This window comes from Condylura cristata, unplaced genomic scaffold, assembly GCF_000260355.1.
Source record: "Condylura cristata isolate star-nosed mole 26May11 unplaced genomic scaffold, ConCri1.0 scaffold00007, whole genome shotgun sequence".
Classification (NCBI taxonomy): Eukaryota; Metazoa; Chordata; class Mammalia; order Eulipotyphla; family Talpidae; genus Condylura; species Condylura cristata.
In genome coordinates this window covers 21,459,412-21,487,271 of record NW_004567108.1, presented here as the reverse complement: position 1 = coordinate 21,487,271, position 27,860 = coordinate 21,459,412, and the positions used below count along the sequence as shown (strand labels likewise).

At 33.7% G+C, this 27,860-nt stretch overlaps 1 long non-coding RNA gene across 1 annotated transcript in view; it reads left to right on the top strand.

Annotated features, from left to right (window-relative positions):
- The window catches only part of LOC105853353, a 247,026-nt gene that overhangs the window by 186,915 nt on the left and 32,251 nt on the right, over positions 1 to 27,860 (top strand). The window contains exon 2 of the long non-coding RNA XR_001145189.1: positions 1,980 to 2,044. This is a non-coding gene — a long non-coding RNA (uncharacterized LOC105853353). The remainder of the gene's footprint in view (positions 1 to 1,979; positions 2,045 to 27,860) is intronic.

Below are 27,860 nucleotides of genomic sequence, written 5' to 3'. Positions count from 1 at the left end.
ATCAAATCTTTTTTCCATGCATTAAAAATTATTTACATCATTTTATTTCAGTATTGTAAGTTGTTTGTGAATTAAATTACTCTCCTATGATTTTTCTCTGAAAGTATTTTTATCATTTAAAGAACTATAACAAGGTTATACCCACAATTCTTATATGTTCATGCATATTTTTGTGGACTATTGTGTTAAGTTACAGTGGTTATATTTTGAATGGCTCATGGTAGATGAGTGATAGGGGAAATGGAAAGATGGAAAAATACATTCCTGTAGTGCTGAGGAATAAAATGTCATGGATTATGAACTAGAGCAGAGCAGATTTATAAGTATTAACAACAAAAAGGTATACAATCTCAAAAAGGTATAAATGAGACATAAATTAGCTTGTAACAGTTTAGTTAGATGATCTTGTACAATATTAACATATTTTAACCATAATAAGAAAAGAGAATATAAAGGATTAAAAACTTCAACAAAAATATATTGTGCTATAGCAAATAAAAAAAATAAATAAAGTAGTTAAATTTGCTATTTGGACACTGATTTCATGCTGCATTTACATTTTCTAGCAAGGAAGGTATTAATAAAGGACTTAAGGAAGCAAAGAATATGGGATAGGTTTAAGGCTTGCAAAGGCTTGTCTTAATATATCAGCAAGCAATACTGTAAATCAGAACTAAAGTATTGGCAAGGTATCTGGAATTGGAAAATATGAAGGAGGGACTAGTGACTGATTAGATATGGTGGAAAACGAGAGAAGAAAACTGAAAATATGTAGGCAGTTCTGATTTATATGATGAATTGTAAAACATACATGAGAACTTCAAATTTATTGAAAAGACGTGTGATGTGGTAAACTTGGTGAACTCCATCTGTCTACTGGGCATCTAGAGAGAAAACTTAAGCCAAGGACTAAATTTATTTGTCTGGTGATTATGTAAAAGGTCTGAGCTTTAGTAAGGGATTTGGAAATCACTAGCAGAATTAAACAGATTCAATTTGGTGCAATGATAAAAGCAGTGGGCAAAAAAATTATAGTGTCAAAATGATCCTACTAATAACAACTATTTTATTTAGCTTTCATCTTGCACAGTTTCTTTTAAATTACTCAAAATAAGTGTCTTATCATTCTTCAAAAATTGTAAGAATACGCGAACATAAAATATAATACCTTAGAATAAAATACCTTTGAAAGTCATATATATGTTATATAATTGATAAATTCCTTCTTTCCTCTCTCTCTCTTTTCCTCCCTTTCTCCTGCAAATTTTGGGACCAAGAGCAGGGGACTGAGACCAGTCTGAGGATTACCTTAAACATGTCGATAGTTTGGTTTCTTAGATTTATCTTAAGAGCTCACGAGTTTTTCTTTCATGTAATTTAGTGCCATCTGGAAGGTGATTTTCGTGCAACAGAAATTTGAAGGTTTTTTCAAAATTTCCCATATACTTAACTAACATTGAACTAATGTTACTCCTCTGACATTTTAAAATCTTCTTTTGAAATTATTATTTCTGGAACTGGTGTTTGATGATTTCTCCTTATGCCTTTCCCATACTGCATAATGCCTGCTTCTTATGTAGGTGCTTTATGATTACTTCCTAATGAATGGGTTGGTGCAATCTGTACTTCATCATTAGACCCTAGGCTAGCCTAAATCCACTCATTTACTGACTGGCTGCTCAGAGTGCCCTAAGAATATACACTGTATATAAGTTAGTTGCCAGCTTATATGGATATCTCAGTTAATTGAATAAGACTCAAACTCAGGAACTTTAAATAGCAATCAGACAGGAAGAAATGTGAAAATACAGTCAGCTCTTTGAATTTTTACTTAGACATTGGGATTGCTACTATTAGACTCCAGAAAAGATTGTTTTTTGTAGAATTCTTGGGTGGTTCCTTTACTTTCTCAGATGACCCCCCTCGAGAGCTTAGTAAGAATCAAGTACATTAAAGGCATATTTATTATTCCTTTTTAGTGCTTGCTTTGTGAGGAATTCAAACCGATACACGCTTCTCCTGGAATCATGCTATACTTCTTTGGGTAAGTTACAATTCAAGACACAGTCGGTCATGTGGATGTAAATCTTACCCCATTATAGCACTGCCATTCTTAACATTCTTAAATTTCCTACGCAGGAAAATAAAGGCTTGAAATCTCATATGAAAGGGAGATTCTAGGCTACTTGGATATTATTTATATATTTTACCTCTGGCCAATTATTCAATTGCAGTTTATATTCTTTAGAAAAAAACTTCCTTTCTGAGATACAGTAAACTCTTTCCAGTTATTTAAGTTAAATATTTTTTCCAAAAATAAAGATTCACCATGACACATCGAAGTCAATCCGTAACAGTTGTGTTTTTATTGATTGCATAACTTGAAGGCTGTACAATACTAATTGAACTTGACTCCATATTTGCAGGAAAAGTAGCTCTTACAATATACACCAAAGAGGTGCACTAAAAATGTTGTTAAATGTAGGACTCAAGAGATAGCAGTAGACTGGAGAAGGTCTGAAAAGTTAGGTGAGAATGTCAATCTGTTTGCTACATAATAAATTGTATAATACTTTGAGCATTTCTTTCCACATTGTTAATTTCCCTGTTATCTAGACCTGCCATTTAGAACCATATACATTCATGTCTGAAGTTGTAAAATATGAACAAAATTGTACAAAATAAACATTTAAACAACCAAGATGTAAAAATAGTGGCAGACCCAATTTTATTTGCAGCAGAATTTCTAACTAATATCTGATTTTTTCATCAATTTTGTTTTAATTATGGATAAGAGCAAGAATTTTTCTTTTGCTCTTTTTCACCAATAGCAGCTAATGAATCTCTTTGATCAAGTTCCATGTTTTATTAATAAATAGGCCTGATGAAAGTATCATATGCTTTTTTTGGTGTGTATATGAAATTAAAACAATATTGTTAGTTTCATGTAGGTTCCATAGCCATTTGTGTGCCAAAAGTGTGTTCTGCTTATCTGAGCTTTTTTAAATCTGTCTTTCCAGTCCTTGCTTTTGTTACTCTCATTATCTTCAATTCAATTAGGTTTCACCACTTTTGCTATCAAGAAGAATATATAGTGCATTTCCCTAAGCGCCATACTAGAAACATGTGGCTAGCGGGTCCATTTGACTGTTCATTTGTGAGTCACAGATTGTCTACTGAAAGCTCTGACATTATGGCAGAGTTAGGTCTTGCCTTTCACACACAGTTCTACTTTTATCAGCTTAATTGATCCTGCTCATATCAGAAGGCAATTTGTGTCAACCCAGCACAAAGAGAGACAACCAATAAAGAGCTGTACTCTTTAGAGCTAAGTTACATATTTTTACAGAGCTGCTGTTAGCTACCTTTATATTCCTTAGCATTATGAATGGAGTAGAAAAAAAGATAAGGTTTAAGAGAAATGATTTCTCAATGGGGCCAATTAGGTAAAATGATGATTGGATGTGAAGCGTAAGTTGGATCTCTTAGTTACAGGCTCCCTAAAATGCAAATGAACAGCTATAATGTGTAGAATTATTGTTAATGCATGAGTAATAAACAGTAGAAAATTCACTTAAATGCTTTAAAGAATAATATAGTGTTATGGATTCAGTGTAAAAATGTTTCAAGTACACAGTAAACCTAGCATATTACCTTTTTGGGTGGTGGAGAACAGTTGTGATTAATTTTTGCTTCACAGTTTAAGGGCCTCAACTTTCTTAAAGAAACATAAGTTTTATGATTATATATAAAGTTATATTTGAACACCTCTCCCTATGTTGGCTAAACTAATATATATGTATCATAGTATTTTATTTCTTAGATGATTAACATTTTGGCACTTAGACAAAGCAAATTTGAAAAAAAAAAATCAACTGAATGACCTGACTAGAATTAGGTAGAGGGGAGTTTTGGGGAGTCTTATACTATAACAACGTGATATGTGCATTCACTCTCTCACTCACACACACACTCACATGGCAATAGGTCAAATGCGATCAATGCCATAAAGAATAGATTCTGGCATGCATTGTTCATGTATTAAGGATATACACTTTCTTGAATGTAGAAATCATTGCCCTATATATTTTTTAAATATTATTACTTTCACAAGAAATAAATCAGTCTCATTGGAGGACAGTTTTCTTGATGGCAGGTTTTGCTTGTTTGTTTTTGAAGTTCTATGTGTAGTGTTCTTTTGTTTTTCTTTTTTTGTTTTTTTTTTCCCAATCAAAGGGATTTGATAGAAACCCTTTTGCATTTTTCATCTGTTTTTTATACTTGCTTTTATTCATCTTCACATTTGCAGATATGAGGGTAGGTGCCCTCTGTTCATTGATAATAAAATTTTATATGGTTCTTAATAAGTTTAATGAAGCTTGATACTGCTCATTTTAGGACTATAGTGGTTATAGGATTATATTAATCTAAATAATGTTCTTACTTGTTTTATAAGTTGCTGGTTAATTTCAAACAATATATTGGTCCTTATTCCTTTTCATCATCATTTCTTTATTTTCCTTTATTAAATCATTTTTTGCATAGTTTGAGATTGTTGCAGAAACTCTTGATAGGGATAAGATATAAAATATGTCACCTGACCATAAATAACTTCATACTTTTAACCTTTGTGTATGTCTTCCAGAAAGAAAGATAGATGTCACTTAGGAATTGCGAAATTGGAAATAGGGAAGGAAGCTTTTCTGGTTTCCTAGTAAATAAAGAAATTTAATTAAAAGATTTTACTTAATAATGAGAATATAAATGTAAATATTTCTCTACTCTTGGTATTCCACCCATTCTAAGACCTTCTGAATATCCTGAACACCCACAAATTACTCTCTCATGTTTATCAAGATCAAATTGGCTGATAAATAAAACTCCGTGGACTAATGTGTTTTTAAAAAAGATTTATTTATTTATGCATACAGAAGTGAGGTACAGGCCAGAGGTGCAAGGGTGGTGAGAGGATTCACCAGAGACAGAGTGGAAAGCAGCGCAGGTAGATTAAGAAGTACACTGCTGAGGGAGCAGCGCGAGAAGGAGAGATCTGCCAAGCCTGGCTAATGTCTTAACTTCAATTTATAATTTTGGAGTGCTGAGGAGAACAATACATTCAGCTTTACCTGCAATGAGTATATCAGTCTTGAATAACTAAACTGTTCTGATGAAAAAATTATCTGGACCAGAAATAGATGCAATTTTGTGAAAATTTTCTATACTGATATTTTTTCTCAATTTTATAACTTTCCAGGAATATCAGTTATGTTTTTAGAAAAAAACTGAAAATACAGAAGTATAGAAGACACATTTCCTATTACACACATACAGAATGATATTTACTTGGTACAATGTTTGCTTACATTAATATTGCAAATATTTGTTACTGCAGAAAGCAGAGTGAAGTTTTTAATTTTTGAATTAAAATATCAAATGTAGCAAAATTCTTGGGAAAATGTAAGAAAAATAAAAATCAGGTTTTCCCATGTCCTACCAACTATATATATTGAATATATAGATGGGGATTGGTGGGTGAAAAAATGGGAGGAAAGAGCTCTTAATTTCTTGTGGATTCCTGAAAGAGCCAAATAAACTTTTTCATTCTCTACCCTTAATTGACAAATTCAAGAGAGACAAAAATGTACCCTATCACCTCTAAAACTGTTCAGATTTGAAAGTGTTATTATCTTGTGTCCTATTTTACCCACCCTAGGTAGATCTTAGGAAGTCAAAGCCTCCTCAGTTTCTCTGTACTCCCTGCACAGCACAGACACATTTGCACATGCCTAGCTACTCCTCTGGAGTAACCTCTCAGCCTTCCTTGCAAGTTCAGGGAGCCACAGAAATGGTTTTCGGAGTGGTAGAGAGTAGTACTGCCATGGCACAGAGAATCATCAAAACTCAAAGACCTTGCTTTCAAGATGAAAAAGCTATGATGATGATACACATGAAGTGAACACAAATGGCTTCTTGGAACACAAAGTTCTAGGTGACTGCAAGACTATATGTATGGGGCCCTTCCTGGTGGTGCTGTGGTTTAAGTGCAGCACTATGAAGCTACTGCTGCCACTGCAGCACAAGTTCAATCCCCAGCCAGGGAATTAACCCACATGGCACAGCAGACCTCTCCTGTCTCACCTGCTGCTCCCCTCAGCAATGTATTTCCATCAGTCTGCCTGTTCTGCTTCCCACTCTGATCTGGTGAAACCTCTTACCACCCCCAAGCCCTGTACCTCTGGCTTCTACCCCAGTTTTTGTATATGTAAATAAATCAATCTTTTTAAAAAAGACTATATGTAGATGATGAAAAATGTTAAGATTTCTATGCAGGTTATCTTCTATAACCTGTCACTACACAAGTTTCAAAGGATTTAACAAGTAAAAAGATAGAGATAATGAAATAACCAAACTATTGCCATTCCATGGTATAGACGTTTAGAATCAAAATTAAATTTAGTAAAATTTATATTTATGAATGAATTTATGAATCAATGTCTTTTTGGTAGAATGAGATTCAGAATCACTATGTGTATTTTTAATATACCTGTTTTGTATACCATTGATATTTCTAGCTCTTATAAATAGTTCTAAAAATTTTAAATGTCTAAAGAGTAATTCTAAAGTTACACTTAACATATATACACACAAATCATGATGCCTCTTCTCATATGTGTAGTGGTGATGGAAACCCTGTAGTCAAAACTTTCTTACCCTTATTTCTGGTAACTGTGTAACGTAAATGCTTCCTCCTGTTTAATACTTGTCAGAATTCCATTCATCAAAAAGTTCAAATCTTGTAGGATTGCAACTGAAAAAAAAAGTCACTATTGGTGACTTTTTCAACTATTTTAGTGTCACATGATTATTTTTTACTTTTACCACAATTTAAATAGCTAGGATTTTATTTTCATTTATGTAAAAAGAAATAAATATTTCCAGAGAACAAGAAAAGTAACCTGGAATATATTACTATTTATTTCTCTAGATATGCTTTTAAGTTCCTCGAAGATGAGATGAGAATAGGAACAAAATATAACTTTGCCCTATATCTGTGAATCAAATTACATTAGAATAATGATCTTAATATCCCCTGTAGAGTTTACTTTGCAGAAGTAATTGTAACAATGAGAATGTCTAACAATTATTAGACATTAACAGGGAAGAGTTAGAAGAGAGGGAACCTATTTCTTGTTAATTATCTCCTTCAACCCTTCTGGTAATACCTTCTTTCCCTTGATCATTCCATCATAATGAAATCATATTTCCTCTTAAATTTTTATTTATGTGTTCATTAATAATATATTTTTTGAGAAATAGCCACTGTACTAAAGGTACATTAACTTGCTCAGCCTGATAATACTTCTCACATTGTAAATTTCAAACATCGAATCAAAATTAGGTGCAATTAATTCTCCTTTCCCTAGGTATTCTTAGGCTTAATAAGATAAAGCATGGCTAATTTTAGGGTGATAGTTTAATTTGACACATGAGTAATGAGAACTTTCTGTCCTTCTAAGTTATAAAATAGATCAGTTATGTGTATTAGGTTATTACTGAGAGAAATATGTTTTGGCAGTCTTTGAGTCATGTTGCTGAAAATGATCACAGTTAATTTGATGAAGAATAGTTTGTAAAGTCTAATTTACACAAATTCTTTGAGAGGGCTTTTGTTTGATCTGCTGCTGCCTTATTGTGTGGTCAGCCTATTTTTGTTACTTTTGCTGAAGTGTAAATTAAACTGGAAGTGATTTTCTTTTTCTCTTTCCTTTTTTTACTCTCGCTGTATATCATTAGCACTCAAGTTCCAATTTGTTTAATGATTTCTGGGCTCTTTCTCACAGTTTGTATTATTCCAGCAGGCCCTGGTGGGGGGTGGGAGCAGGTCCATGAAAACCATTTATCGGGCTCCTTGGGCAGATTCTCATGCAGCTGTTGGAGGATGACATCTTGAGAAATAGCGATCTAAAAGATCCTTAATAATTTTTCACTTCTTCTGTTTGCCATTTAAAATTCAATCCAAAATGTAATCTATCCACATTCAACCGATTTAGTGTCCCATTGTTACTGACATTTACATTACATTTCTCATAACCAATGAACCAATATGAATATATGAAACTAAAGTTATATTTTTCTAGACCAGATTTCTTTACTCTTTACCTAATGTCCCTTTTCTATTTTAGGGTCTCATCCGCAACACCACATGTATTTAGCTATCATGTCTCCATAGTTTCTCTTGGTTGTGACAGTTTCTCAGACTCCTTGTTTTTGATGATTTTGACAGTTTTAAGTTTATTAATCAAATATTTTGCAACCTGTGCCTTCATTGGCAATTGGATTTTTTTTTTTTCATGATTCACCTGCTGGCAGGTGAAATGCATTTTCATCATATAATAGTGGGAACACAAAGTCAACATGATGTCATTGTTGATATTCATGGTATTCACATTGTTCAGTGGCTGAGGCAATGCTTGTAGGTTTCTCTACTGTAAAGCTAATGATTTCTTTTTCTTCCTTTCCATACTTTTTAGAAGGAAGTCCCTGTCTGAAGTGTAGTTATATTCTATATCCTTATGGGAAGAATATGAGAATAACCTCAGTTATTGTAATTGCACAGGGTTTTTTCCCTCTCTTTCACCAACCCCTACTTATTTGTCTTATCAAATATTAATCAATGTGCACTTGATATACTTGGGACTATAAATCAATGTTACTGTATTTTGTTGTTCAAATTACTCTAGTTTGGGTTTTGGGTCCTCTTCTAGTTGGTTGCATCTTGTGTATAAGCTCTAGATCTAGCTATATTCTCAGCAAATCCTGACTCATTTAGTTGGGTAGTGGCATAAAAAAACAAGGTCTAGGTCCTAGATACATAATTATCTGTTAAAGGGAATTTGACAATAAATGATACAGAATGTTAATATTAAGTTGACATTTGAGAATAGTCTCCAGTAACAAATCCCAGATACCTTTCTTAGGATTTATTTAAAAATATTGAAGTATCCAAGAAACTCTTTTTATGTGAATTATATTTGTTTATACTTGCCAAATTAAAAATAAAAATTGAGACATTTGAAAAATTATAAAAAAGGAGACATTTGAAAATATTTTAAGTCTTTTTAAATGAAAAAATAATGGCCCCAACACTTCTTTGTGTAACTAATATATTTTTATAAAAAGTGTTTTCAAAACAGTGCTATTGTTTTACATTTTCCTAATGACTATCTTAATAGGAAAAAGCTTGATTATCAGATACGCTCTGCATTCAATCCATTGCAATTTGTTTTTTTCATTGAAGTCTATAAAAAAAAATAGCTTCACACAGATATGTAATTGGAAACAGAAGAACAACTTTAATAACCATTTCAGGTAATTTTTGCATCATCATGTAACCTCTGGAAAAATCTATGTCTTAGAAAGAGAATGAGCCCTTCAACTTTGTTGTCATCTTCATCTTACAATAAACTTATCACTTTTCTGCCTTAAAAAAATCAAAGCAAAACAGAATGAGAGTGAAATCAATAACTAAAATCTTAGTATTGCAATGAATATTGTTTTTACCCTATGTATTCCCTGATGATGTAGGGGCTCAAAAGGGCCTCCAGACCACACTTTGAGAACTGTTGCTCCTAAATGTACTGTTTCAAGAGGAAAAATAAAAGTATAAAGACTAACTTTTGTACAACTACTTATTAATTTTCAGTTTATCTAATTAATAATCATTTTCACAGGGTGACTTTTTAAAAATGTCATAGGCAAAGGAAGAATTGGCATTGAGCCTGCATAGAAAAATGTTGTGCTAATGTCAATGTAAAGTAAGCAATGCAAGTAAAATGAAATAATTGATGGTATGACAATTCATCTTCACTTAGTTTAATTTTCCCTCTTATGTCTTCCCCATTTACTTTCTTCGAATATACCCATTCTTTTCTTACTGTCACATTTTCAGATTGGTTTAGGGCTGCTACGTGACACTTTGATGAGGGGTCACTTGCAGACATTTTTCATGCTTTGCATTTACCATTAATCAGCCATGATGAATGCTCATGTGAGCAATTTCCATCATGAAAACACCTTGTGCCACACTTGAGAGAGAGAAAAGGCGGGTTTGGCAAGAATGAGACAAAAGAGTGAGTCCAAAGCTAATTTTCTAAATCTGTTGCTCTGCTGGAATGATTGTGAGAGATGATGGATGACTGATATCACTCTTAAATGTCTTTTATCCCCTAAAATAATTTTGCCAATTTTCCAGTGAACTTAAATGTCCACAGATGTTTGAGATGGAACCTGCTGATTTGTAACTGAAAGCTCTTAAGTGCCAAATTGGGAAGAATGTCAGTGAAAACTGGCAACTTGACCATATTTTCAGTAAAAAGTTATTGAGTGTTCTGAAGGTACTTTTGTAATTTGTCACAGGTACAAATGTCAAGTCTAATGATTTTTTTTTTGTAGGTTAGAAGTAAGTCTGGAATGTTAAATGTTAATCTCAAATCACAATTGGTGACTATATACAACTATCTACTACTGTTGATATTCTTTAATGAAAAGAAAACGTTTAAAATTTTCCTGTTTTACATTTACTAAAATGACAAAAAAGAATTTTTAAGACTATAAAATATCTTTTTAGAAAAATAATTGCCAATTACAGAAAATGAAGTGAAAAAGTAAAAGGTGAAATAACAAAGATGTCTGTATGCTGTAAATACTGCTCTGCAATTTCTTAATAAAAAAAGGTAAGTCCGTGTGCCTCTAACTGGCAGTCTCACCCCACATACATAGAGCTTCCTTGAAGCTCTAGCAATAGTTGAGATAGATTACTAAGTATTTGGTGAACAGAATTTGTATCTTCCATTAAACACATTAAATATTTCAGCTACAGTTCAACCCTTCAGAGGCAACAACAACAAAAAGAAGCTTTATTTATATTCATATTTAAAATATTTTAGTCTGAAATTCATTGCTATTTACTTTTAAATTACACCTTTTCTGAAAGATTCATGTCAATTCATTCTTTTTCTGTATTTGTTTTCCTTTCCGCATGCTAATAACCATGTCTAATCAAAAGCTTACCCAGAATTTCCCAAGTTGATTGCATACAAGAACACCTGGGAACATTCAAAAAACACTTACATGTATCTAAGACTTTAAAAAAAAATAGAGAAACCTGAATTCTACCCAAACCAAATGAATCAGAATCTCTCAAAGAGCCAGTAGTTTTAGTAATTTTCCAAGTGACTCAACTGCACTACAGTTGAAAATTACTAGTCTAGGCTGTGGATGACAAAAAAGGTTTTACCAACCAATTGTTAATTGTCATATAGAGAATTAAGTTAAAGATTAAGTTAAGGATCCTTAAATTAAGGATATTTGGGCCCAACGTAAGAAGAGCATTATGATGTACTCTTGAACTTCTGAGGCCTGTTGTGAGTAGGAGGTCATATGTCAGGTTCTTTGCTATCCCTCAGTGAGTATTGGATTCATTTATCTGGTTTCTATCCATACTACGAATTGATTTCATAATATTTATAATAAAAAAGTATTTTATATATATTTTACTAATGAAGGTCTTGAAATTACTACTACTACCATTACTGTTACTACTACCACACACACATTTTTCATATATAGCTGAGTGTTTATAGTAAATATATACAAAATGGATCCTACTTAGCCAAGACCTTACCGTTATATTGGTAATAGTTAAATATAAGGAACTCAGAAGTGAAGGGGGAAATCTGTTCATTACCAATTTAACTCTTAACTCTATAACTTGTTTATTACTTAATCTGTCAGGGAATAAGCTTTATCATATATTATACACAACTAATATTATAGACTTCATTGTGAGAATTACATGATGCACACTGAGAATCATGACTTAAATTGTAAACTTGTAAAGTGCTATGCGGAGAATAATTCCTCAGAAAATATCAACCACTTTTAGTTATAGAAATAGCCCAGTACTACAACCCTAGCTAGAATTAATGAAGCACTTAATAAGTAGCATGCAACAAGTAAGTGAATGCACCTTCAGTGCCAGGTTGATCTGGATCCACTTTAAACTAATTAGTAAAGAGCACCTCACAATTTATACAGCCTATTGATTTATGAGATTTCACTTGGAATTAATAAAAACCCACCAGGTTAATGTTACTGAGCTCATTTTACTGATAAACAGGCTTAGAGAACTAAAATTATTTGTACCAGCTGATCTAGATAAATGTAATAAAATCATAGTTATTAAAATTATAACTTCAATATAATTTGTACTTCAATATAATTTGTGCAAATAATTAAAATTATTTGTACCAGCTGATCCAGATAAATGTAATAAAATCATAGTTATTAAAATTATAACTTCAGTATAATTGTACTTTCATATTATTATGAATGTAGTGCAGAATTCAGAATAACATTTATTTTTGTTGCTTAAAATTCTTCTTGAGATACAATTTATCATTTGCAGCTTTCAGGATGACGGACATTTATTTTTGATGGTGTTTTAAGTCAATCATCTTGTCTACATTGAAAAAAAATAGGCAGATCAATACATACTTCTATTCTACATTCTCCTAATTGAGATTAATTCTTATGTGGAGACAATGAATTTTTTTCCTCCAAGGATAATCATTTCCCTTACTTTATAGTGAAGATTTGCAATGAGAAATGATCATATCCTGTATACTACAGGTGTTAAGCATTTAAAGGTCAATGTTTCAAAGAATGTCTAAATTTCTGTGCCCAATAGTGTTTGCATATGTTTTCTCATGCCCTTCAATTAGTTATGCATACAGAAGATGCATGTGCAAACCATATGGCAAGAGATCTGTGTGTTACTTCTAAGAATCTCTTCTTGCAAGGGTCTGGGTTACACACAAACAAAATCACAGTTGAAGCCCAAAAGTACATGGAACCCCAAAAACCTGGTCAAACACAAGCATTGAATTTATTTTAATAATAAAAGAGAACACTCTTATATAATCTAGAGAATTCTTTCACTTAGAACACTAGGTATAGAAACATGATGTTTATTCTTTGGGGAATCATGTATTAAAAAATATCTAAATATTTAATCTCTTCCAGAATAAATTATTTTAATAAGAATAAAAGTGCAACAGAAACATAGAAACAGTAGGTTAGTGGAACTAAGTAATATTAACCTATGGTAAGTATAGTTAAAGGGTGATATAGTTGATTTTCTTTATTGATCACGTACTTTTATATTTTCCATAGGTCTTACCATTCATAGCTGTAAATCCTGCCTAGCACATAAATTTAAGTTGCCATTGTAGTTTCTACTGTCATTTAAGCTTGTAATTCCTGGGTCCCCCAACCCACACCTTGTTCTGTTCCCTATGCATTTTGAAAACAAATTAGTTTGTGTAAGTAAAGTTTCTTTAACCAGAGATAAGCACTCTCATTCTTCAGTCTCTTAAAAACAATAAAATGTGGTATCACATGTATCCTAAGTAACTCTCATATTTGATTAAAAGGAAGACTGTTCTAAATTTCAAGTTTTGTTGTGTCAATATTGTTTGTTTATCCATTTTATCAAGCATTCTATGTAAAATATAATTACTGATATTTATTAAGTGTTTATTTGATTAGTCATTGCTTTTGTGATGAGAGCTGGGGTGAATTTTAAGTAATAAAATATAGAAGGCTTCATTGAAAGGATGGCATTAGAAATGGGGGGTGGGGAGGGAAATGCATGGGACTATGGTGATGGCACACGGGTGACTCGGTGATGGGAAACCCACGGGGATTACAATTGAGATTTAAAAAAATGTACAAAATCATGTAAAAATATACTATAATATTATTTTTTAAAAAAGGATGGCATTAGAATAGTTACTGAATTACATAAGAGGTTTAGGCATATGGCTCTTTGGAAAAGGAATATTCCAGAAAGAAGCTGTAGATTCTAGCACCTTCAACATCATAAGGGCATAGCATAGATGATGTAATTGGGAAATAGTAAGAGTATTATTGTTGCTACAGCAGAATGATATGAAAGGAAGAAAGGAAATGATAGGTGAGATCAGAGAGATGGCAATGTGGGACAACCTAAGTATACAAATAGCAAGGGATCTAGATCCTTGATGCCATCATTAGATTTTGTTTTTATTTTCATGGAACAACATTTTTACCAAATATAGTCCAATTTTGATGTAAAAATTGGTTATAATTGCAGGAACCTGTGAGATTTCTACATGAGATGCATTTTCTACATTTTTTATCACCTTTCCGGCTATAGCAAAGTATTGTTCAGAACAAATCCAGACTTCTGTGCTAAATGTCAGGTGTTAAACATGAATATGCATACATCAGTGACTTTAGAATTAATGAAGAATGCATAGCAAATTTCCAATTATTTTATAACATAATGCACTAACAAATTGCAAGGTAAAATCTATTAAAAATTCAATCTTATCTATTTTGGTGAAGGGGACTATGAAGAAAAGTGTATGGAGAAATGACAATTTGGAAATATTTCTGAAACCATATGAGGAATAATGACTGTGGGAACTCGATATTGAGGGGAAAAGAGCACTATGATGAGAGAAAACAGAAGATAACAACAAAATAGAATTAGTCCCTGAGGTGGAAATTCTGAGGAAAAATCATTTTTTAGGAGTTAGATTCTCAGGATATGTGATGTCAGTATGGAGAAAAGTCTAAGAAAAATGACATGTGGGACGAGTCTCTGAGGTGACAATTCTGAGGAAAAACTACTGTTTAGGAGCTAGTATCTGAGGAGAAGACAATTCCATAGAGAGAGAGCTCTGAGGAGAAACACATGTGGAATGAGTCTCTGAGGTGACAAATATGAGGAAAAAACGACTCTTGAGGAGCTAGATTCTGAGGAGAGGCAGGTCTAAGGGGAGAAAAGTCTGAGGAGAAAAGACATGTGGAATAGTCGCTGAGGTGACACTTCTGAGGAAAAATGATACCTTAGTAGCTAGATTCTGAGGAGAAGTGAGGTCTATAGAAACAAATATCTGAGGAGAAATGACACGTGGAATAGACTCTGAGGTGACAAATCTGAGGAAAAATGACCCTTTAGGAGATAGATTCTGAGAAGTGAGTTCTAAGGAGAGAAAAGTCTTAAGAGAAATGACACGTGGTTTAGTTTCGGAGGTGACAATTCTGAGGTAAAATGACCCTTTAGGAGCTAGATTCTGAGGAGAAGACTGTTCTGTAGAGAGAAAATCTGAGGTGAAATACATGTGGAATGAGTTTCTGAGGTGACAAATCTAAGGAAAACTACCCCCTTTGGAGCTAGATTCTGAGGAGAAGCGAGGTCTTAGATGCACCAAATCTGAGGATAAATTACACTTGGAACTAGTTTTTGAGATGACAATTCTGAGGAGCTAGGTTTAGGAGCTAGGTTCTGAGGAGAAGAGAGTTCTTAGATGTGCAAAATGGGGACAAATGACATGTGGAACTTGCTTTGCGAACAATTCTGAGGGAAAATGATCCTTTAGGAGCCTGATTCTGAGCAGTGGACAAGTGTCTATAGGAAAAGTCTGAGGAGTAATAACGGTTGTATCTGGCCTTTAAAGAGATAATCTGAGGCATAATGATCCTTTAAGAACTAGATTCAGAGGAGAATAGAGATCTGTGAAGAGAAAAGTCTGACATGAAATGATGGTTTGTCTTTAAGGAGATAAATCTGAGGCAAAATGATCCTTTAGGAACTATTTCTTAGGTAAAGTAAGCTTATCAGAAGAAATATCTGAGGAGAATAACAGTATGGACCTATATTTAGGGAGAAATATCCAGGTACATACCCTTTACTCTTGTTTCTTTAGAGATTGAGGCCCATGCAGAGAAATATCTGAGGACAAATGATGATTGGGAATTTCTCTTTATGGTCAAAATTCTCAGGGAAAATGACCCTTTAGGACTAGATTCTGATTGAATGTGGTCTATGGAGAGAAAATTCTGAGGAGAAATGATGATTGGTTACTTCTCTTTTTGGAGAAAAGTCTGATGAAAAATGACCCTTTAATGCTAGCTTTTCAAAAGTAGTGATAAGAATGGACATCCTTTTCTTGTTATTGGGCAGAATTCTTAACTGAATTGTGGAAGAGTTTGTTTAAATGCATCAAATATAAAATGTTGGAAGTTTAAAAGTTTCATTAGAGAGGATTTCCTGAATAAGCAAAATAAATTAAAAGGGTAAAAGTTCTAAAAGCAAAATAGTGTCAGGTGACATTTAACATGTAGAAGAAATTGGTAAATACGTGGCTAAATATAAATGTTTTGCATTTTAAATACTCTAAAGAAAATCATCTGTCTAAAGCATACATTTTAATATCAAGTCCTTTTGGTTGTAGCATAATTTTAGGTAAAATATAACCAGCAATGGAATATTTATAAATAATCATTATATCATCCTTTATATAATGTGCAATTCGATCTTTCTCATTAGAGCAGTGCTCCATTTGGGACAGAATGTGTCAACCATCAGTGATTAGGAATTACCCTGCTCTTCAGATAAAACATTTGGAATAGTGTTGATATTTATGTTTATGTGATTTTTTTTATGAAAGATGGCATCAATAAAGTTTATTAATAAAGCCACTTGGACATGATGTGGCTTATAAGAATCATACAGGAGTAGATTACATCTTAAATAGCAGTGCACAAATTACAACCAATTTCAGTGACTGGAAATTAATTCACATTGGTCTATTACACTCTTTTATGGGACAGCATATGTCCATTTATTTCTTTAAGTATTCTTTATAGGACTTTTATTGTAGTAATCATTGTGTCATTTCAGGTGTTTGAAAATACAAATCTCCCATGGCTTTTACCTCAGGTTGCTGACAAGCACTTCATAAATGGGAGTAGAGTTGCAGTAAATACTACAATTGGTATTTGGTACAGAATCCTGAAGAGTCAATGTAGGTGACATACAAGTGGAGTTGTCAGCATGATAGTAACTGCAACCCAAGATGATGCATATTTAGTGGCTCTAGAGAGTAACTTGTCTAGACTGATAACAGACTTCTACGAGGGACTTCTGTAAAATGAGGTTCCAAAAAAGTATGCCCAATGTGTATAAATTGAAATACCTTTTATAGCTATTGTGAGCTTTGTGTTGAATTAAAAATGTGTACATCACAACTTTTTTAGAAAAAATTAGGTACATTTTTACTTCAGTAAATATGCACTATGTTGTAAAATGGAAAAATGGAGTTGTTTATAAGTTAAACTCCTGAGAGGGCCCTCAGGGTGGCGCACTGGGTTGGAGCGCTGCACTGCAAAGCTAAGCCAAGCTGTGGCTGCTCTGGTGTGAATTGGATCCCTGCCCCTGAGGTGATCCACATAGTTTAGCAGGTCTCTTCTGTCTCCTAGCTGTTCCCCTCAGCAGTGTACTTCATTATTTGACTGTTCTAACCCCCACTCTGTCTCTGGTGAAGCCTCTTACCCTCTTTGTACCTCTGGCCTATACCCCAACTAAAAATTATCCAAATGTGCATACATGATGAATAGATAAACAAATTGTGGTATATTTGCTGCACAGTGGGTATATTTGCTGCACAGTCAAAAATTTTCAAATGTATGCCACAACACTGATGATCTTCAAAGCTGTGTTATTGATAGACATTTTTTCATGGGAGCTTCATGCTTGTGAATGTGCAAGTGATACACTGGTTATTCTTCATTCCAGATTATTGGAAGTAGCATGGATGGGGGAAGTAGAGGTATAAATCACTACATAGAGGGAGCAAGGAAGAAATTTGGGAAATGAAGCTAAAAGAAAATTTCCAGTTTGGGCATTCTGAGATGTAATCCAATCTGGGTCAAGATTGGGGGGCTATTTGGAGAATGCAGATTAACTTCCTCTTTGGGTTTTAGCACTATTTGGATTAGACACAGAAGCCAGGATATTTTGGGGAGGATCTAGAAGCTGCTGATAATTTAACTGCTCAGTGGTAGCCAAGAGAGAATAAATCCAGGATCCTACCTTCCTGGGCTTAGAATTTATGCAGGGACTGAATTATGATATATTGATATTATCATTTACAAGGTAACAACAAAACTATTTATGTAATAAAATAATCATGAAAACAATGACAAAGTAAATCCATAAACTAAATTTAAAAAATAAATAACAAGCTGAGAGAAGTATTTTTAAGTTACATTAAAAAATCTGATTTTTAATTATGAAAATAAATGCAGACAAAGAAAAACTGGGTTAAAATACATGACTTGCAAAATGTTTTTTGAAACACATCTTATAGGGATTAACATTCTTTTTTTCTCCATGTTCACTTGATGACTCTAAAGAGATATAAGGATAGTGAAAGATGGCTAAAAGAAACAGGGGGGCATTCATAAGGAACATTTTCCCACATGTTGAAGATCACTCCTAAATAGGGGTGCAGTAGATTCCATTAAATTATCAACAAGATTTAGGACTTTGGGGACTGCTGTGGTGGTAGCATAAGAGGGGTGATGGTCAATAGGTCAGATTGGATAGGATGACAATGTTGAGTATAGAGTTTTATTTGAAAAATTCTTTTGAAAATAAAGACAAGGAAGAGGAAGAAGAAAAGCTGTTACATAGAAAATGTGACTGGAAAGGCACAAGACCCAAAGGGTCCCAGGAGAATCTGAAGTGGATCAATTATATTATACATTGATGGAATGATATTGTGATTAAAAGAAACACTCTTGATATTTTCAAGGACAATAAACAACAAATTTACCAAATATCTTATTAATAATATTGGTCCAGTTTTCTATATATTTCAGTGCAAAAAAATAGATGTCATTGTAAATTATAAAAATGGATTTAATTTTTAAATTATTCCTATGGAAACTTCAGAGTCATTAATAATTCAGAATATAATCAACTTGGACTAAGGTGAACATTAAACTTTCAGACCTAAATGCAAAGTATGAAAACAATATATATAATACGGAAAATACCTATTTTGAGATCTGATACCTATCTTTCTCCCATTATTGAACCATTTTCTATTACTTAATCTCATACTTCAACTAACAATAAACTAATGGGAACCAGTGTTTAATTTATATTCCTATAATGCTTTTTTTTTTTTTCAGGACTTCTTAAGTTAGACAAATTTTAATTGATTTAACTTTATCACTCACAACTTGAAATTGTATAAAAGAGAAAAAGTAAGGAAAATATTTTGAGGATTTAGTGACTCTAAAGCTCTAATTTTTAAAAATAATATAATAGTTTATTTTTACATCATTTTATGCATTTTTTTCATCTTAGTTGTAACCCCCATGGGCTTCCCATCACCAAATCACCCATGTGCCATCACCATAGTCTAGTGCATTTCCCTCACTCCACTGTTTTTGATCCCATTCCCCACTCTACCCCATAAAATGTCTCTAGTTTATAGCTGTTCATTATTATTGTTATTTTCTCACCTGGTCTGTTATACTCCTGCTATGAGTGAAACCATCCAGTATTTTTCCTTTTCTTTCTGGTTTATTTCACTAAGCATGATCTTCTCCAGTTCCATCTATGTTGTTACAAAAGATGTGTTTATTATTATTATTATTATTATTATTATTTTGGTTGTTGAGTAATAGTCCACTGTGTATATGTACCACATCTTTTTAATCCAGTCACCCACTTTTGGGCATTTGGGCTGTTTCCTTGTCTTTCCAATTGTAAATAAAGCAGCAATAAACATGGGGGTGCAGGTATCTTTTTGAATCAGTGTTTTTGTGTCTTTTGGATAGATACCTAGAAGTGGGGTTGCTGGGTCATATGAAAGCTCCATGTTTCGCAGTTTAAGGAACCTCCAAACAGTTTTCCATAGTGGTTGTACTAGGTTTCATTCCCACCAGCAGTGCAGGAGAGTTCCTTTTTCTCCACATCCTTGCCAACATTTGTTGTTCCTAATTGCTTGAAGATGTGCCATTCTCACTGTGGTGAGGTGGTATCTCATTGTGGTTTTAATTTGCATCTCCCTTATTACCAGTGATGTTGAGCATTTTTTCATATGCTTGTTGGCCATCTGCATTTCCTCTTTGGAGAAGTGTCTTTTTTTCATCAGTTCTTTGTATATCTTTGTGTCAATCCTGTATTGCTAGTTTCATTTGAGAAAATTTTTTCCCAGTCAGTGGGATGTCTGTCTTTTGTAATGTCTCTTTTGATGGACAGAAGCTCTTTAACTTGAAGTAGACCCATCTACTTATCCTTGTCTTCACTATTGTTTCATTGGGTGCTGTATCTTTAAAGGTGTCACTGAAGTGTATGTCATGTTTGACCCATATTTGCTTCCAGGTATTTTATGGCTTCTGTTCTTATGTTTAGATCTTTAATCCACTTTGAGTTGGTTTTTGTGTATGGTGTGAAGTTGTGATCTAGTTTCATTTTTTTGCATGTAGCTTCCCAGTTTTCCCAGCTCCATTAGCTAAACAAACTTTCTTTATTCCATTCTATCTTCTTTGCTCCTTTGTCAAAGATTAGCTGCCATAAACCTGTCTGGGTTTTCTATTTGAATCCACTGGTCTGTATGTCTGTTCTTATTCCAGTACCATGCAGTTTTCATTATTATGGCTTTGTAGTATTGCTTGAAGTTTGGGATTGTAATGCCTCCATTCTCTTTCTTCTTAGTTGTGAGAGTTTTGGCTATTCGAGGTCTTTTGTTTTTCCATATAAATCTCATCAATATTTTTTCTATTTCTTTGAAGAATGTCATTTACAATTTTATTGGTATGGTGTTAAATCTGTATATTACTTTTGGTAGTATGGCCATTTTGACAATGTTAATTCTCCCGATCTATGAGCAGGGGATGTCTTTCCATTTCATGGTATCTTCTTGTATTTCTTTTAGCAGTGTTTTGTAATTTTCTTTGTTTAGGTCTTTTACCTCTTTTGTTAGGTTGATGCCCAGGCATTTGATTCTTTTTGTTTGAATTGAAAAGGGTTTTTTTTTTTTTTTTAAATCTGCTTCTTCTGATTGGTTGTTTGTGTATAGGAATGCCCCTGACTTTTGTGTGTTGATTTTATATCCTGCTACCTTGCTAAACTGGTGGATGGTTTTGATTAGTTTCTCTGTGGAATTTCTAGGGTTTTCCATGTAAATTAATATATTGTCTGCAAATAAGAACAGTTTTACTTCTTCTTTCCCTATTTGGATTCCTTGTATGTCTTTTTCCTGTCTATTGCTCTGACTAGAACTTCCAATATTATGTTGAAAGAGCAGTGGCAATAGTGGACACCCTTGTCTTATTCCTGTTCTCAAAGGAAAGGTTTTCATCTTTTCTCCATTGAGGATAATAGTGGCCGTGTGTTTGTCATATCTAGTTTTTAACATGTTGAGGTATGTTCCTTCTATTCGAAGGATTTTGAAGGTCTTAAACATAAGTGGCCTCTGCTGTGGGTGTGGGGGATGCAGGGGGACAGGGAGTGCCAGAAGGGCTGCAAGCCTCCCAGCTGAGTAGGCTGCCTGTCCTCCCTCTGAGCCTCCAGGGCTCTTTGTGTCCACTCAAAGCAGTCTCTCCCTGAACAGTCTTTCCTTGAGAAGTCTTTCCCCACTGCTTGGGGTCCTCTCACAGAGCCAAGTTCTCTCTCTTTAACTCCAGGGCTTTACCACAGGTTTTGTGGGTAGATGCAGTAAGCAGGTAGACCTGTAGCAAGTCTCCCCATCTGCAGCACTTCCTAGGGCCTCTCTATGCTAGGGTGTGCCCATGGAGGGTTGGGGAAGTGTTAAAAATGTTGTAGTTTCCCAGCGTTGGGCCTGTGGTTGAGTCCTATCTAATAGTTTTTTTTTTTTTTTCCCCTTTTACCTCCAGGGCTTTGTGAGTTTTGCTGACCACGCCTTAAAAATGGCCCCAAGACCTGACCACACCTTAATGTCACCTAGTCTCAGTCCTCTGCTGTGGGGGCAGGGGGATGCAGGGAGCACTAGAAGCGCCCCAGTCACCAGTTTCTCCTCCCCAACTCGTGGGCTCTATGTGCCCACTCCGAGCAGTTCTTTCCCCCGCAGCTTGGGCTCCACTCACTGAGATGAGTTGTCTCTCTTTATCTCCAGGGCTTTAGCAGGCTGGGGAAGAGCTGGACACCTCCCTCTATGGCACTTCCTAGCACCTGGGCACTCTGGGATCAGAGCTCCCCTAGCAGAGCTCCCCAGTCGCTGAGACTCCCTCAGTTATCTTCCTTCTAGTGAGTCCAGGGTGCTGTCATTTGGGATGAAACTTGTAGGATGTAAGTTTACAGTCCGTTTTACTCTTATATTCCCATGTGAACTTGGATGTTTGATTTCGGCATTTTTAATTTGCCACTATCTGCTAAAGCTCCAATGTTTACATAATGGAAATTATATGTATGCAAACTTCTGTAAGACTAAATATAGCCTTATACTTTTATAAAACTAAAAATATTTGACTATTTTATTATAGTTTTATAATAGCAAACATACATATATAATGCTTGTTATTTGTAACACTTTTTTAAATGCATAGGCAAATAGCTAAGGCATCAGATAAACACAAATTAAGACATTAATGTGGATAAAACTTAAAAAAGACAAATTTGCAAAGATGTGGAACAACTACAATTCTTACACATTTTGGTCAAGTATAAATTGGTACAATCACTTTGAAAGAGTAATTGGCAATATTGCCTAGAGCTGAATACAAATATCCCCTATAACAACAAAATCCCAATTATAGGTATAGGCTCTATTGAATAAGCATGAAAAGAAATCTATAACAATATTTGTAGCAGCATTATTTGAAATGGCCAGAGAATAGAAACAATCTGAAAGATATTAGTAAAACTGCATTTTAGTCAAATAGTGGAATATTGTATAGTATTGAAAAATGGTTGCTACAGATTACAGTACAGATGAACCTCAGATTTAATATGAGCTAAATAAATTAGCAACAAAATATAGTTTAAAATATACAAAACAATATTTAATAATAAAAAAAGGTAAGTATTTCCTCTTGGGAAAAAAAGTGGTAGTTACTAAGAGTGGGATAGGAGAATTTGGGGAGTTAGTCATAATGATATTTTATTGAATACTTGGAGCATTCACTTTGTGAAAATTAAACTCTTTACTCATAGTTACATGATCCTATATGCATTTCTATTTAAAGAGTATTTTAAAATATGTAACATTTTCTGGAAATATGTCACTTAGGTTCATGCAGTTGCATATTATTAAATTGGGAGGAAATATGAAGTAGACAGCAAAAAAGTCACAGGTTTGTAATCATAGGAAGGATTTTGCTAAGATACTAAATTTAGAATATATATATATATATATATATATACACACACACACACACACAAAAGATTTTAAGACATGCTTTTAAGATATTTGTTGATATCTTAATATGTTCATTAGAAATATATTAACACATATGCTTCATCTGATTTTCTATCATTTTTTATTTAGACGGTTTTACCACATGAGAGAGTCTTAGGAACACAATTCTTGTAGTTTCCATTTCTAGACTAGCCCATTCAACTGGCAGTGAGTCACACAGCATAACATGTAGTTTTTAATATCTGCTTAAATAGCAAAGGAATTTTTTCTCATATTTTATTGCAAAAGTATATCTTGTCTCATTAATTATGTTTATGTATTACACCATAAATCTGTGGTGAATTTTCCCCCAAATACCACCTGCCTTCTTAATAAACAGTGCTAATATAACATTCCAGAATCTTTCCCAAGTACTACACAATAACTGCTTCAAAATAAATTAGAAATTTTGCTTTCTCAAAGAACAGATGTTTTATTTTGATTTCCCATTTGTTCAATGATTCTGAATGATGTTTCCATCTTAATAATGGAAAAATAATCTCCATATCAATTATCTGCTTAAAGGAATTCTCTTTCTTTCCCCACTGGTTGTGCCATTTTCTGCATCAGAGGAAGATTGGTTGAGCAACATAGAACTTTCATATTTGATAGATGGGGCTATTAGAGCTTGATGAGCTGTAAACAAATACCTGTTTTTTCCTGTTTGAGTTTAAGACACTTAACAGTGTCTTTAGTACAAATGTGATTATTCTTAAACCTTTGAGATTTTTAAGGCAGAACTATAAATATGTAAATTTTAAGTTTGTGTACTTAAAATTAACATAAAATAACTAAAACAACTAAATGAGCTTTTGGAAGAAAAGGAGACTTAATGGCATATTTTTGGAAGTTTGTTCTTGAATAATACTAATTTTCATTAAAAAGCAAGTAAACAAGGAAACATATTTTCTCTCCAATTTAGTTCCATGTAGTTTATGCAGAGGTGACACGTTTACATAATGTGGGCCCTAAAATCCTATTAACAATATCATCATGGAACCCATTATCCTTTATACTCTACCATCTTAAGGGATACCATTACATTTCTACCACTCAGTGTCCACTAATTTCTATAGGTGTTTTGCTATGTTGAATTATCTTCTGTGTAAATGTTTGATGTTTGCATTTGTCATTCGGGCTTGCTTTAATACACAGAAGTCTCTCAAACTCTTTCCACTTTGTGATAAATGGTGACATTTCATCTCTCAACGAGAATTGTATTCCATTGTGTGGATGTAACCCGTCATCTTGACCCAATCATATATCAGTGGGCACTTAGATTGTTAGCATGCCCCAGCTATTGTAAATAATGCTGCAATAAACACTATACAGCATATGATTTCTTGACTTAATAGTTTTATGTTCTTTGGGTAGATATCCAAGAGTGGGAATGTTGGGTCATAAGTATTTCTCTTTAGTTTTTAAGCTATATCCAGAATTCTTTCCCAAATGGCTGTACCAGTTTACATTCTTACCAATAGTGAAATAGAGTTCCTCTTTTTCTACTTTTTCTCCAATACTTGCTTTGAAATCTTTTTTTTTAAATATATTTTAAAAAATATTTATTCATGCATACAGAACTAGGGTACAGGCAAGAGGTGCAGGGATGGTTAGAGGATTCACCAGAGACAGAGTGGGGAGCAGAACAGACCGACTGAGGAAGTACACTGTTGAGTGTACAATAGGGAACTTCATACATGTCGTAGATGCCTATAAGATTTTCTTACAGGCATTGATTCCTATTTTTGGTGGTATTAAGCATCTTTGTATTACTTTAGACTCAGGCTCTCCTGATTCAATCTGTCCTATTTGGATTCTCAGTTAAGGGTAAATATTCTCCAAGCTAGGTTAATCCAGATCATCTCATTACTCCCTTCTCCTCTCTATATTCTGGCCTCTCCTCCTTTTCCTTTCTCTTCTACCTCTTTCCTTATGCATTTATTTCCCAAAATTTGAGTTTTACTTTAGTGGAAAAAAAATAGGCAAAGGAAATTCATTAGTGTTTTGATAGCATTTTAACTTGATATAAGTTTAGCAGTAGCAAAAATATTTCTTTTGCAAAATCAGAATTTGATTCTCTCTACAAAGAAATGATTGGTTTGTGATGAGAGGCATATACACGAATTCTAGAGAATTTATATTGTTCTATTTCTCTACCAGTATGATTGCTACATGAGTATTTGCTTAGTAATGATATAACTACTTTATTTATGACATGACTATTTTGTGTTTGTTTTTATGCCATGCTTTTAGCATAGGATTGGAATTCATTTTTCTCCCTGACAGTAGCATTTTGAAGGGACTATTTATTAATTTCTGCTTTGTACCTCTCTAGGTCCCTTTTGGTCCTCTCCTATCTAAGATCTACCTTCTCATTTCCTGATCCTTGATATCATGCCTTTAAATTTCATTAAGTTTGTCTTGCTTGATTTACTTTAAGTAAATGTCTATTACTTGTAATAGTAAAACCATAATGATTTAGTGGACAGAGGGAAATGAAATACATTAACTTATTTTTTTTTAAAGATTTATTTATTTTTGTGCATACAGAACTGGGGTACAGGCCAGAAGCTCAGGAGCGGCGAGAGGCTTCACCAGAGACAGAGTGAGGAGCAGAACAGGCAGATCGAAGAAGTACACTGCTGAGGGTAGCTGCTGGCGAGTCAGGAGAGGTCTGCCATGCCATGTGGTCACCTCCAGGGCAGGCGGGGATGGAACTCATGCAAAAGTGGCTTTAGCTTCTTTGTGCTGTGCTTTAACCTGCTGCGCCACAGGGAGGGCCCATTAACTTATTTTTTAAAAAGCTAATATTTTCAGTTATAGGGAGTAATAAATATTTTAAGTTGTTTGTGGGTGCTAACATAAATTGTAGGAGTTAGGTGAAATTATCGTTTCAAAAATATCTTCTTCTTATGTTTTAGAGTAAGTTTTCCCAGTGTAGAATCGATTATTCCCTTATCTTGTCCTTGGAGACTTTGAATCGTTTCAGGACCATGGGTCACAGGACAATGTAGAAGAAAGTCACATTTTTAAAAACATAGGTAAAAAGGCACCGATGTAATTATTTGGTTTCCTCCGTGTCTTTTCTTATATTTTTGTAACTAACTGAGGGCAAAGAACTTCATCTCATACTTACTGTTGCATATACAATAGTTATTTCTATGTCTGATGTTATTAGAAGATCAATAAACATTTGTTAAATTGTTCTTTTTCCACTCAGAATTCCTTGTGAGGGATCAGTAGTTACACAGCTTTATTTATTTTGTAAATTCTTGTATAAATAAAGCAGTAATAGATTTCCTAGCCACTAAAAAAATAATTGTTTGGTCCTCCATGGTGGCACAGCGGGTTAAAGCACAGCACTAGAAAGCTAAAGCCACTTCAGCATGAGTTTGATCCCCGCTTGCCCCAGAGGTGATCCACATGTCAGGCAAACCTCACCTGACCTGCCCACTGCTCCCCTCAGCAGTACACTTCTTCCATCTGCCTGTTCTACTCCCCACTCTGTCTCTGATGAAGCCTCTCACTACTCCTGCACCTCTGGCCTGTACCCCAGTTCTGTGTGCACAAATAAGTAAATCTTTAAAATACATATATTAAAAAATAATTGTATGTATTTGTAAAAAGAGAACAGTTAAAAATAGGAGTTCTCACAAAATTGAAGTGCTATAGCTCATGACTATGTTCTTGTCTGCCATAGATTCCACCATTTTTATATGGAATAGCTCAATATGAACAACTATGATAGGGTAAAGTTGTAACTATCTCCTTGACATATGATTGGATTCAATATGTCAATAGTTATCACCTGGGGATTACATGACAAAATGCCGGGATCTGGAACTTTTTACCCTCCTATTCTCAACCGAATAGAATTTTCATTATCATCTATGTCAGTGTTCTGGTTAAAATATTAATTGTAAATAACCAGCAAACCTAGAGTGTTTAAGGAAATGTTTTCTGAAATGACTTCAGACTTCATGGTGGTTGTTAGTAGATGACAGAGTAAGTGTTCCATTCCTCATTTTACTATAATCTACTTTGTATATCTAATGCTTTTTGATGAGTTTGAAAATAGAAGAAAAAGTTTCTGAGGATGTCAAGATTTGCAGGTAGAAATCAATGACTGATTATGTTTCCTTCTTAGTTTATTTAACGTAGAGTATTATGTGGATGAGTTTAAACCCATAAGGTTAATTCCCAAATATGCTAGATTACATTCCCAATCGAAAAAAAAAAAAACCAAAAAAACAAAGTGCTTGTAAAATAAGTATTCAAACCATTAGACAGAGAAAGATAACTCTTATTTGGATTTTCTTTCTTTAACTAATTTGCTGTGAAATTTTGATAAGTTAATTAACCTTCTCAAGTTAAAAAATGAAAAAAAGTAGTATTCAATGCATGTGAATTAATTCCTGGATATGTTGGAAAGATCTAACTAATTCTCTCTACAAAGAAATGATTGGTTTGTGATGAGAGGCATATACACGAATTCTAGAGAATTTATATTGTTCTATTTCTCTACCAGTATGATTG